This window comes from Mercenaria mercenaria, chromosome 1, assembly GCF_021730395.1.
Source record: "Mercenaria mercenaria strain notata chromosome 1, MADL_Memer_1, whole genome shotgun sequence".
Taxonomy (NCBI): Eukaryota; Metazoa; Mollusca; class Bivalvia; order Venerida; family Veneridae; genus Mercenaria; species Mercenaria mercenaria.
The window spans coordinates 19,164,858-19,178,368 of NC_069361.1; positions in this window are offsets into that span (position 1 = coordinate 19,164,858).

Sequence of the window (13,511 nt, forward strand, 5' to 3'; positions counted from 1 at the left end):
ACCGCGATGCACGATGGTACGATGACGAAAACGCGATGGCGCAATGGCACGATGATTAAACTACGATGGTACGATCCTGCCATCGCGTTTTCATCATCGTGCCATCGCGTTATCACCATCGTAACATCGCGGTTTCACCATCGTACCATCGCGTTTTAACTATCGTATCATTGCGTTTTCACCATCGTACCAATTTTCCTGCCGTGTCAAACGTAATTCGCTCGTTTCTAAACCCTAAACAATCATATGTATTTTTGTGACGTTTTAGAATTTGGTTGAGACAGTAGTATAAGCTAGAGCTATCGCTAAAGGCAATTAATACCCCTAGGCGCCATTTTCATAGAAAGAAAATAAATTATTGTGATCATGACCTTTGACCTCCAAGTGTGACCTTGGTATTGGAACTAGCGGCATGGGTTGTAGATGCAAGTCGTATTGAGGAGGATGCTAGTTTTATGAAAATTAATACAGTGGTTATAAATTTATGGAGCAGACATAAATTAAACCTATTAGATGTTTCACCTCTAAGTGTGACATTGACCTTAGGACTTATGGTCTGGCTTCTGCACACTGTGTGTCGTTTTTAATGAGGTTAACAATTCATGCTAATCTTATAAAAAAATTCCAGTGATTAAGAATACCATCAAGTTTGACCTTGAACTTGAGCTCAATGGCATGGACCATATGGTTTATACGTCTTCCTGATAAATAAAATTGTTGTTGGCTTTTTTGAAAACCTTTTAAGTAGTTTAAAAGATACAGAGCAAGCGTAAAGTTTAGTTTGCTTTACCGTTGACCTTCTGACCTAGATTGTACGCTCTGCATTTCATCTTGGTGAGATAAACTATTGCTGGCAGTTTTGTGAAACCTACGCTATTTAACATTTTACTGCCAATTGACCTGATTCTTTTTTGTGCTCTGCATCATGTCTTGATTTGGTAATAATTGTTGCCAGTTTAATGAAAATCTTTCCAGCGATTAAGAAGATATCGAACGAGTACAGTGGTCGGACGGACAATAGAACGGAAGTTCTAACGAAACGGTATTTATGTGACACCCCCATTGTTCTCTCTATTGTTCTAACAGTCACATAAAAAGGAAAAGGTCACATAAAAAGAACGGAATGAATGACATCAAAGAGAAAGTACCGTTATGCAGTCACTTAACCATCATTTCGCGGGCACGAACGGATGGACCAACGGACATGGGTCACTACAATATAGCCCACAAACACTTTTTTTTATCTGTGCCCAATATACGTTTTGTCCGAGAGTATAATAAACTTATACCACAGTATCGTTCGTTTTTGTTAAAAATTTCAAAATGTTATTTACAATACATTCGTCTAAGTCTATGAAAAAAAAATGAAAATGTACCATTAGTGATATGACAGATATTAACAAACATATCAAGGGGGCGTAAAAAGTTTCGTTAATTGTATAAGTAAAAGAAACAACTGTAAAACTTCCTGAAATAGATGGTCTTTTTATATCAAATGTGAAGAACTGCAAAATTTTATTAACTCTTCTAAATAAACGGCAATTTTGAAAAGATACCAGGTTGTCAAATACGTCTGCGCCAAAACAAAACTCAGCATGTGAAGATAATGGTTTGGTTCTAAAATCGGAAAAAGGCTTTGAAATCAATGCATTGTAATCAGTTTTGTTCTGTCTGCCTCCGAAAATATTTAATTACTCCAAGCTTTATTCTAGAACAATTGACATGAAAATTAGTAACTGAAACCGATTTACTCCAGACATAATTTTTTTGCTAACAAAATATTCAAGAGAATGTCTGTGAATATAACGTAGTATTTTAGATACTACAGGCCATTTTCTGTAAAATATATCCTTAAATCATGCTAGGTTTGCTTGTATCGTAATGTCTTCATAATTAATATAAGCTAATTTGATATTTTTTGCCAGAAAAGGGGAGCTTACCATGGAGATGTACTTTATAAAATTCGAAAAGTTAAACATAGCCCTTATTTTAATCAAATATTTGTAAACTGGGTTAAAAAGTTGATCAAAAGAGGATACGATGCGAAAATCGTGAAGAACAGTGCATGTTTAGTGATTGACCCCTCTACAGTTAATTGCTACGCTTTCCTATTTGATGGTGCAATGACTAATAAAGTGGAAGACTCCATGATGCTTTTCTCCTAAATCCTACATACAACGGACGGAGGGAGTTGATTTTTGTCTTACAGTTTTCTTAGTCGTGCCCTTAAAAGTTATGCTCTTGTTGCTCTGACTTCAGACAAGTTGTTGAGTACTTTGGTGTAATTATACCTTAGATTTACCTTACTTTTATATTTTGCTTTATTTATCTGTTATTTTTGCATTAATGTTAGAGCCTTTCTCAGCGGGGATTTTATTTATATTGTGTTGTCTAGCTTGTTGAAAATAGGGTAAGTGCGAGGTTGGCATGCCCTAAACGCGTTTAAACCCCAGTTTCCTTTATATAGGTTACTGACCGTTCCAAGGCGGTGCCCCAATTTTCAACTGGTTGTTTTGTCTGCCTTGTATTGTCTGTTGCGTATGTTTTCTTGTTTGTTGTAAGCGTTGTTTCCTCCTCCTCACTCCCCCTATTGCCCCCTCCTTTCCCTTGCATTTACGCTACGTTTTGCATCCCCTCCCACTTTATTTTGAGTAAGTTTTCGTGACTCCCCTTTGTTTTGGCAGCCAGAATCCTAAGACGGTATACGATTGTTTTTTCCTACTTGTGTGGGTGCGTTTGTATGCTTGTGAGTCTATAAGGTTACATTCTACCAATTCAATTCCTTATTTATTTCATATTAATAACAAAACATTCAGACCTCATTTTCAGCACTTTAGAGCATTTCAATGATATGAAAACCATAAATGGTCATTTATTATAACATGTCTTCTTATCAAAAATAGAAAAATATTGACATGTTATGTTGTATATAAGAAAAATAATATGTTCTGAGAAACACCACACTCTAAAAATGACCCCCATGAAAACAGCCGTTTAGCAATTACGTGTAGGTAGACATTTTTCGCAAAGAATAAAACTTATTCCAGGAAATTTACAATGAAAATGGTCTAGATCTATTCTCAAAACAATAAGCAATAAACATAAGCCACAAATTTAACTGTCACCTCCTCATGTCACTCATTATACCAGATTTCATCCATAGCATGGAACTACATTTTGGACTACTTCACATGTAACACTGAGTAGTCATTTCCGGTTTGGTGTAATCCGTCCTATAACGGTGCCCTACTGTTTTCTTATTATTATTATTATACCAGATTTATATAGCGCCCTTTTCATGATAAACACGTTCAAAGGCGCTTTACATATAGCAAACGCAGCCACACAGGGCGCGAAATTCATCCTCTACTAGTACAGACACAGAGCGATCTGACCAGAGGAACAGAGTGAGATAAAGCCCCCAGAACAGACAGAGAGAACGTTTTAGTTACAGACGTGTCCGGCTAACTTAGCCTAGCTCTTTGCGAATAGACAGTCTAGTTCTTTAACGTGCACGGTGTATAGCACCGATACACGTGAAGCCGTCTTTCCTGGGAAGAACCAGTACAGGCCTCTAGTTAGGTGGGAGACACTCAAGAGCATCTCAGAAATTTCCAGTGCCTGGGCCGGGATTCGAACCCCGGACCTCTGGATTGACAGTCAAGCGTGTTACCACTAAACCACCGGCCCATGTGTTGCTTGTTCGTTTTTCTTTGTTATTCAGTTAGTCGTGGTTGTGTGTTTATCTTTGGTACATGAGTGTCTGCGCTATTGTGGTTTACGTTGTAGTGTGACAGTTATTAAGGAACGTCGCATTCCCTTTGTATATTCATCCTTGTTCAACTTTCTCCTTCGGGTTCATTCCCCCTCCCCCGCACCCCCTCCACCCCGGCCCAATTTTGCCCCTTACCATTTCCTTCCCCTCCATCTATATTTAGCATAAATTAATATGTACTTGTTGGATGATTGAAGCAACCCGTCTGAAATATTTTTCCATTACAGCTTCTTTTTGTTGTGGGCCTACTATGCAAATGCGTGGCTCTGGGGCTGTGTTTTTAGTGCTCTGTGCTTCCGAGAAATCTACCCTTACCTATTATCTTTTGGTTTGCTGTTTTTACTGATCGATGGTATTTGGCTGATGTACCTGACTACATACGGGCACCAGTTGAAGTGCTACCAAGAACACTTAACAGGTACACTAAAGGAATAATTAAAAGTGATGCTGTAACAGAAATACCCGATTCAGAAAAAGGGTCCAGCTATCAAAATGAATGTTGGCCAATTAAGAAATAAGAAATCCAAAACAGTGATTTGTCGCTGTTGGGAGTTTAAGATACGAAGGAATTTTATCATTAGGGCGCAGCCCCGAGTAATATGATAATACGCATCTTTACGACAATGATTTTATTCAAGAGAACATCACTGTTTGAGATACATTATTTCGATTCAAACAAGTTAGCAAGGTTTATTATGTACATCCTTGATGACATGCTGCAAACAATTGTCTGTTTTATGTGGGTTTCCTTTCCAGCGCGCCGCTATGACGTTTGGCGCTATGACATAATACTTGTGACGTACAAACAGTGAATTCTTGAATACTTACACAATTTTCTGTCTTCTTTGTTTGACAATAAAACAAATCGGATCGTGTGAGCACAAACAATCATTTACTATACGCTCTTGCATACTTTCGAGGCGGCGGAAGTCAGTGCGCGCGCAAGCGTATTGAACATCTCGCGTTAAGTCCCGCTCTCGTTTAAAACGTGGCTACTAGGGGGGGGTGGGAGGGGAAATGCCTCAATATTCACATGTAGTGCATTTTCTCGATTAAATACACATAGTCATACCACAATATTACCTGTATTAATTGACATTCACGTCTTTAAGAACAACAGAATATATCGAACCCTTGATTGTTGTTTGTTTGGATTTCGTAAATTTCGTCGGCTGTTCTTCAACATTTACTTTCGGTTTAGAAATCGGTCTTGTTCCCAGAATAGAAGATCATGTCCCCCATAGCAACCGTATATTAATACGCGCGGAATTCTTCCAAGATACCAGAAATTTTTTGATATTTATGGACAAAATTCGAATAATCACTACCCGCGACTATTTTCCACCTTGCAAAGCTTAAACTGGATCAATTTTCATGCAGTTTCTTTTAGGAGAATAAAGAATAAATATGTCACGTAGAACTTGTTTCTGCGTATAATTTATGCAAATAAGGTACTTTCCAAAACATCTGCGCAAGTAAATTTGCCTGGGCAGACAGGTGCACGAGGGGAGATAATTTTGACCTCACGTTAGAGTTACTTGTTCTTTTTGTTGTTATTGTAGCCGGTAAAAGCTTGGTAAAGAAGTTTGTATGTGGTGAGAATGTATATGAAAAGTTTCTCGGAGTGATCTGTTAGAATATATATATTATTATTTTTGAGGCCCCTTCCAGGTAACCCCGTTTATTTCCAATATCCATTTACATACATAAATGTACACATTTACATTTGATTCTAACACGATCCGATTCATTTTTCTATTAAACAAAGGAGACTGAAAACAGTGAATTATTATTCAACAATTCACTATTCTAACGTCACAATTATTACGTCATAGCGTCGCATCTGAACTCCAAACAATGATATATTCAGCGACAAATCACTAAATGAGATATATTATTTCTTAAATGTATAGTATCATAATATTGTCATATACATTGTCATTATTTTCATTTTAAGATATATTGTATTGTGTTTCACAAAAATGTGATTATGCAAAGTAGATAAAACTAAATATAGTGTGCACCTTTTAGTAAAGATTACATACTTTTCGGTCTGAACCACGAATAAAAAGGAGACAGCAGTAACATACTGAGGAAATAATATCACAAAAGTTTTGGTCAGGTTGAAAAAATGTTATTCTTTCAAATGTAAAAAAGAAAAGGGAGAGAAAGGAGAGAAAAAATTTGATCGCTTCCATCTGTGTTAATACTTATTTTAAGATTTCTTATGGTAAACTACGGTAAGCTAGGAACTGAAAACAGACATGACCATTTTAGATTGTGTTTTTCTGACTTGTTTTTTACTAGTGCAATTTTCTACTGTTATTCTATTATTGAGAAAAGTTTTGAAGTTTTCAAATGTTGGAATTGTTTTCCTATATTTCATTCAAAATATAAAAAAAAATGCAAAAAATTAAAATAATGTTGACAACTTCATTATTTCTTCTGTTGTCTTCTGTTGTCGAGTATGCAAAAACAAATATCTTTGAAACTTAAACAACAGTTATAGCCTTTGGACTTAAAAAAACTGATAAGCTGGGACCATACATTTGGTACATATATACATTCCCAAAATAAGTGTTCAACAGTTTCTATGTACATGTTGTAGAAGTCACGGAGGGTTGGTGGTACTAATTTACATATAAAGAGATATTTATTTGTTAGTACTAAACCCATCAAGAATCTGTATTGGAAATTTCTCAGTAGTGTATCAAACGAACTAGACTACTTATTTACATTACATTATTATATACACCAGAAATGATAAGAAGCTGTTCTGAGCAACATGAGCGACCGTACGATATAATTACATATAGCAAGAGTTTTATTTCAACATTGTAAATGTCTCTCATTTAGGTTTTCATTGTTTATTATATATATATCTATTATTCAGTAAGCTGAGCATTTTTGTGGTTAACATATTTTACCTTCAACATTGGATAGGGATTCTTCTTTCTCATCAACCTCTGTAACTTGATGGGGATTAACGGTGAGGTTGTGTACATATTTACAATTTAATTAACTCACACGTAAGTGTTATGGCTACTGACCGGTTCTGTCCAATCATGACAGCCTACACAAGCTAAACAGGCACAGTCAAACATTTATCTTCCGTCTGCGCACTGGACACTGTGGCCTGAAAACACATATGAAGAAGCTGAGTCTTGCAGAGACAGCTAAGTGTCAGTGCGGACCAAAGGAACAAACACCATTCCACATCCTGCAGAGTTGTTCCAATCTGAAAGAAGTACACCAGAATGTCTGGCCCACAGACATAAGCTGCGACCTGAAGAAGACGGTGCAGTTCAGAAGAAGATGGAACGCAATGAAATGATGATGATGATGATGCAACACTTTCCTGTCCTGAAGATTGACTAGTAATAGCATCTTTTAGTATGAACAGATTGTATACTATAACACCAGCTTCAGTTAATTAATTTAAACCGAACTGTTACATAAAATAGCATGTAACTGCCTATATTACCATGACAGCCATGGTTTTAAGATGCCAGTTTTTATTGCGGTGACAACTAAAACATGGTATCACTATAATACGCTAGATTTCAGAAGGTTTTCAACCGCAACTTTTATGTTTCATTGAGAATTGCTTGAAAAGACAATAACCAAGCATTCTATCTCCTGCAGATATAGTGTAAAACAATGTTAGAGTGGTCCCTTCTCGTCTGTCAGAAAGTTGTTATAATCCTAAGATGAACCTCTGATTTATTTCATTTGTATATTTCTTCAGCTGCGAATTCGTACTTACTACCTGAAAAGCCAATCGGTGTTTTCCGTGCATTATTTCATCACGAGCGGGCACCTGGGTAGAACCACCGACCTTCCGTAAGCCAGCTGGATGGCTTCCTCACATGAAGAATTCAACACCAGAGTGAAGCTCGAACCACATCGATGAGGGGCAAGTGATTTGAAGTCAGCGACCTTAACCACTCGGCCACGGAGGCCCCTAGGTATACGGATTATATATAAAAGCAAAAGGGCAAATTTTAACAACATTTCAATGTTGAAATAGCCTTTTATTGTCTTCGCCACTTCCAAAGAGTAATTTGTAAGCAATTAGATGATGATATACATAAAGAAGGTACAGCTCTGGTCCGAATACGAAGGACATATAAGTAAGTAATGGTATGCGTTTGCTGATGTGTTTCAATAAAACATAACATTGATATATTCACCATTATATATCCAACATTATTCTGGTTTTAAATACAAGAGATGTAACAAACTCACGATTTCGTTAAGGAAGCAGACGCTAGATTGCAAAAAAAGCTTTCAGCCGCACTTTGTTATCTGTTTCTGTGACATTCTGCACTAGAAATTTGCATGTAAAGTCAATTAATTATCAGACTTCTTGACATTTTCATCGGTGAAGATACTTCCTGGTAGTTATGATTAGATACCAGAGACAGCAAATCAAAATATTATAACCATAGCACAATTAATATGTTTTACTTCTCTTAGTTACCATTCAAACACTGAACGCTCTGACAATAGGTTTATTTAATGACATCAAAGAACTTTTAATGTAAAGTGAAAAACTATTCGGAAAAAGTTTTGAAAGTCTGAGAATGATATATAAAATGTCTCTGAAATAAACAAACCTGAAATATTCTACTCAAACTGCTAAGCTGCATTTAACAAACTATGTGTTTCAAAACAAAACAACCATGAACGAGAGAAACTATATTTTATGAAATTGATTCTTTACTTCAAACAATAAAATTTTATCTTAAGGTTTAAAACATGTCACAGCAGTTTAAAATATAAACGACACAATAATATCAACTTTTTGAACAGAAATCACAGGATGACAAATATTTGTCCAACGGTATTTCTTTATTAAATTGCTGTGATAATAATTGTTTTTTTTTTCTAATATATTCACTTAGTTTAGTAAAGGTAGTCTGCTCCAAACCCAATACGAAACGATAAAATATACTGTTATTTAGTAAGGTAATCACTTGAATTCTGAAGTTACATATACTTTACAACCACCACCAATAGAGCTACTTCATTATTTGCGCATGCGCGCATGATATTATCAAAACTGTCTGTTACCTGAGGAACCGTATGCTCTTTGAATGTTGTCTTTAATTTGGTTTTAAGAATATTTTTGATTCTGATTTCTTATGTTCAATTCAAGCCTTCCCATAGCGATCAATCGTAAAATAAAACTACTCTAGGAAATGCATCGGCTAGATTACTTGTCTTGCTTTATAAAAAGGTATATGTTTTTGAATGGTACACCTGACTTTCTAGGGAAACTGCCTCAATTGAGAGCTAACATGCTAAGCCTGTAACAAAATGTGAATCTTCATAACGTTTGTTTCCCGTAGTCAACAGATGCATTCCAGACAACAATGCGTATTCTAGAAGAGTCCTTGAGTATCATATGTATTTCTGATTAAGTGAATATCAACTCAAGTTAAACTTAAATAATCTCACTGATACAAAGATCTACGAAGCTGATGAAATAATATAACTATTGTACAAAGTAAAATAACTGACGGAACCAAAGTCTTTTTTAGTGTTTTTCACTAGTTGGGTTTATTTCTAAGGTAGTTTTTAAAACATTTTATGAAGAACCAATTTGTTATAAGATTTGCTGCAAGAATTTGAATTTAGGTAACACAAACAAGGGAGATAACTGAAATTGTATCAAGTCGTTTTGAACTGTAAAGGATAAACACCACTAAATCCGGGAGTTCGTTCCTTTATTTACTTAAGAATTATATTTCGGCATTATTTTGTTCGAATTGTTGGGTCAGTCTGACTGCTGGTCAGTAGACCATTTCGTTTTCGATCCAAATCTAGGAAATGCCTTTTCTCAAAATAGTCAAACGTCAAACTTTACATGATGATTGTTTGTGGTCCGAAGATGATTCCGATTTCTTTGGGAATAAGTAGGTCAACGTTCAAGGTCACAGCGACGTTTAGACTGAAAACGGTTTCCGCATTATATGACACCTTTTTAGGCGAATCGGAATAATCTTCGTAGATGGTCACCAAAATATGAAAAAGTTTTCAAATCTAACTAACGGCTTACAAGAGATTGTTTCTAGCTTCAGCTGTTGATCTTTCTGTGCAACAAAGCAAAACCTTTTGACTGGCTTTATAAGAGGATCGGCCAACAGTTATTTCTGTGATGTTTAGTTCAAATTGGCTTGGTGGATTAGGAGGCAATTTCGCTTGAAGATATTGTGGACGGACGATGTATGTAAAGCTAACCTCAAGAACTTTGTGTTCATGTGGACGACGCTAAACTTTATAGAACAGATGAAAGACTTTTAAAGATCTATATTAGAAAAGACAGCAGACTCGTATAAATGTAAAGAATCTTAAAGAAAATCATGATATAAACTGAGTTCATACAGGCCATGAATAGCATATCTTAGGACAGGCGGGAACCGATAACAAGGTTTTAGACAAGTTACTCTAGAAACAAAATTTAAACTAGGACCTAAGAATGACGATCTTAGAATTGTAGTTTACTCCGACAGAATAATGGAACAAACCAACAAGGTCGAAATTAAAATTAGTAATTTAGAATATTCCTCTGGAGATGTTGTTGGTGAAATATTACCCAGGCTATTATACTGATTCGTTTTAAAGTGGCGAAGAATAATGAATCAATTTTTTAAATGCACCTGAAATAAAAACGGCATCAGATTCATAGTAACATATTAAACTTGATTCGGCTACTGCATTATCTTATGTGTTCAAATTAAAATAAAAACGAGTATAGTTTAGAGAGTAATACAACTGATATTCTTTTTCAGTTACTTACACAGGAATACTTATAATTCCTAATACTGTCTTCTTAGTAAGTCTGCCTTTAATACAATAGCTGTAAATATGAACATATAATATATTGTACATTTGAGCCGTTCCATGAGAAAACCAACATTGTGGATTTGCGACCAGCATGGATCCAGACCAGCCTGCGCACGGCTCATTTCAATACCAGTTCGAACATTCCAATATTTCCGCGATAATCATAGGTTTTGTAATGTATTGTCATGGCATTCAAGTCATGATGTCGTTAGATAAAAGGCAGACATTGAATTGCAGAATATCACTAGACATGCTTTACGTTGTTTCAGTATCTGTTTCATTGACATTCTGCACTAGAGTATTGTATATCGAGTCAGTCAATCAGCATCTGTTTTCGTTCCGGTAGAAGAATCATGGTATGATAAAGAATTAGAGTAGGCAAATCAAAATAAATCCGTGGCACAGATCTGCAGAAATATGTTCAGTTCTGACAGGTAATGACATTTTTCAAGGCGATCAGCTAACACATTTAGTTGTAAAAAGATCTGAGGTCTCTCTGTGAAGAATATACAAAGAACGTGTTAGATGCTACATGGATCTGATAAAAAATTGTTGTGTACATTTAGGAACTGGACAGATTAACCGTAAATGTTAAAACAAACATTTTCATCAAACACATACTGATGAGTTTGTCACAAATATACAGTTTTTGTCTAATTTTTCTTTTACCGCCAATCAAACATATGTTCGTTGTGCTAAGTCTAATAAAACTGCAATCTCTTTGAGTGTGTTTGAAAACACAAAGTATAGAAATTCCGTGACAGACATTGAATTATTTTATGCGAACTCCTTGCAAAATCTAGAGTACATTGTTTATCAACCTCGGTGTCTTTATCAGATATATATGGATGTGGTTTGCATGAAAGCTAACATGACGCAAATGAAAGAAACTGTTACGTTTATGCACTAAACTCTTATGAGTAATTGTGTTCGATATATGTCCGTGCTTGGCACGTCTTTCGTCCGAAAATAGTATACAAAATTGACGAAAGACAGTGCGACGGTCCACTTGTAGTTGCGTTAACGACCGATTCATGTATTCTCAGAACTCATTCTTAACTCGCTGTATCCCCCTGTAACTGTAAATGCAGTTATTTTGGATATGTGCAGTTACCGTTTAAAATGACACGTTCAAAGAGAGTGTATATACATTCTGGATTTTCATGGTACAAAATTTACGCTTTGATTAACCTATAGTATACACTTTTGCCTTAGGCGGATGCTACTCTTTTAACGTATAATCACGAACTTGAGCCGCATGAGTCACTTTGTTGAAGTTGCGATTTTATACGTTGTGACATTCTCTCTGAACAACTTGTAGCTCGGTCAAGTGCAGCCTTAAGTGCAGCTGCGCTCACTCCTGACTGACCACCCGTGCAGTTCGTATCCCGTAGTCGATATCCTGAACATTCGCCATTTTCGTTTCCGTTAATAGAAAGTTTGCTCTGTGTACTTGATCGTGTTATAGGTGCAGATGCAGAAGATGACTTCTCCTGTCTAAGACCACATCGAGATACCGGATCCGAATGTATCATTAATTTAGCAACAGTGCTTGACACTGCTGAACTTTTACTGCTTCTTCTGGAATTTACCCGAGAATTACGTTTAGAACGTCTGTTTGAAATAGCTCTCTTGTATCGGTCTAAAATTTCTCCACCGGTCACTGATCTCCTGGACATATAAAAGTCGGTATTGTAGCCTCTTGTTCTCCAGCCTAGCTCAACCTCCTCGTCATCTGAACCATTAAGTACCAGTATCGTGTCATTTAATTCTTCACTGTTTGAATCGTCATCTTCATATTTTGGTTTTCTACTTAATTTTTTCTTTATTCTTTCAATATTAGGGTTTTCATGCTCTGTATCTCCATATTGTTTATACTTCTGTTCTCTTGCCCTTGCATTCAGGCCTTGCTTGTTGTGCTCTTTACCCTTTAAAGACTCAGGCCTATTCCTGTGTTCATCAAAACCCATGTTGTCATTTAAAACTAATTCAGTGGGACTTCTATCTTCAACTTCGTTATTACTATTACTTAGACTTTCTTTAAAACGTGGTCCATCAGAAACGTAATCGTTGCTGTCTGAAGTAGACTCTGAACATTGAAATTTACCTAAATTAGATTTATCTTCTATCGTTACTGGAACTTCGTTAAAAAGTCTTGTCTTTTCTTCTACATTAAGTTTGGTTGACGGGCTTGACACACTTGCTTTACGTTTGCATATTTCACTGTGACGAAAAAATTCACTACCGCCATTTTCATTATATTCAGCAAGACGTGGTTCATTATCAGCCATTTCATTACTGTCGTTTCCAATAATGAGACGATTTGTTCGCTCTGCCGTGACCGTTGGAATATCTTTTACATTTCCAATGTCTTCTGATTGATTATCACTATCATCAGTAACATGGTATTGGCTCATGTCTGTTGTTTCGAATGTCCCAGATTCTCTTTTTAATTTCTCCTCGATACAATTCTGTATCCTTTTAGGTACGGACTTTTCATCTTTGTTAAGGCTATATGAACTAACACCATCGCAGTTCTCACAGTCATCTTCGGAATAAAAATCGTTTCCTCCTTCAGCCATTTTTATATACCTAGATCGGAAGTTTCCTTTTGAAACGTCTGTTTGTCGCTTATGAATCATTGGTCTTCCATTCTGAAATGTTGTTCCTTTGCTGAAATTTTCAAACCTGCGTTTGATATCTGAAAATGCAACTTCTGCACAGTTGGTCTCATCGCTACTGCAATTGTCTGCACATGTATCACTTACCCGCAATATTGTCCTTGACTTACGCCTTCGGTTTAAAGAAGGGGAATAAGTAGCTTTTGCGTCTGTAACGCTTGGAGATGTTGATTTCACAGCTTCATTGGTATCACATGGATATG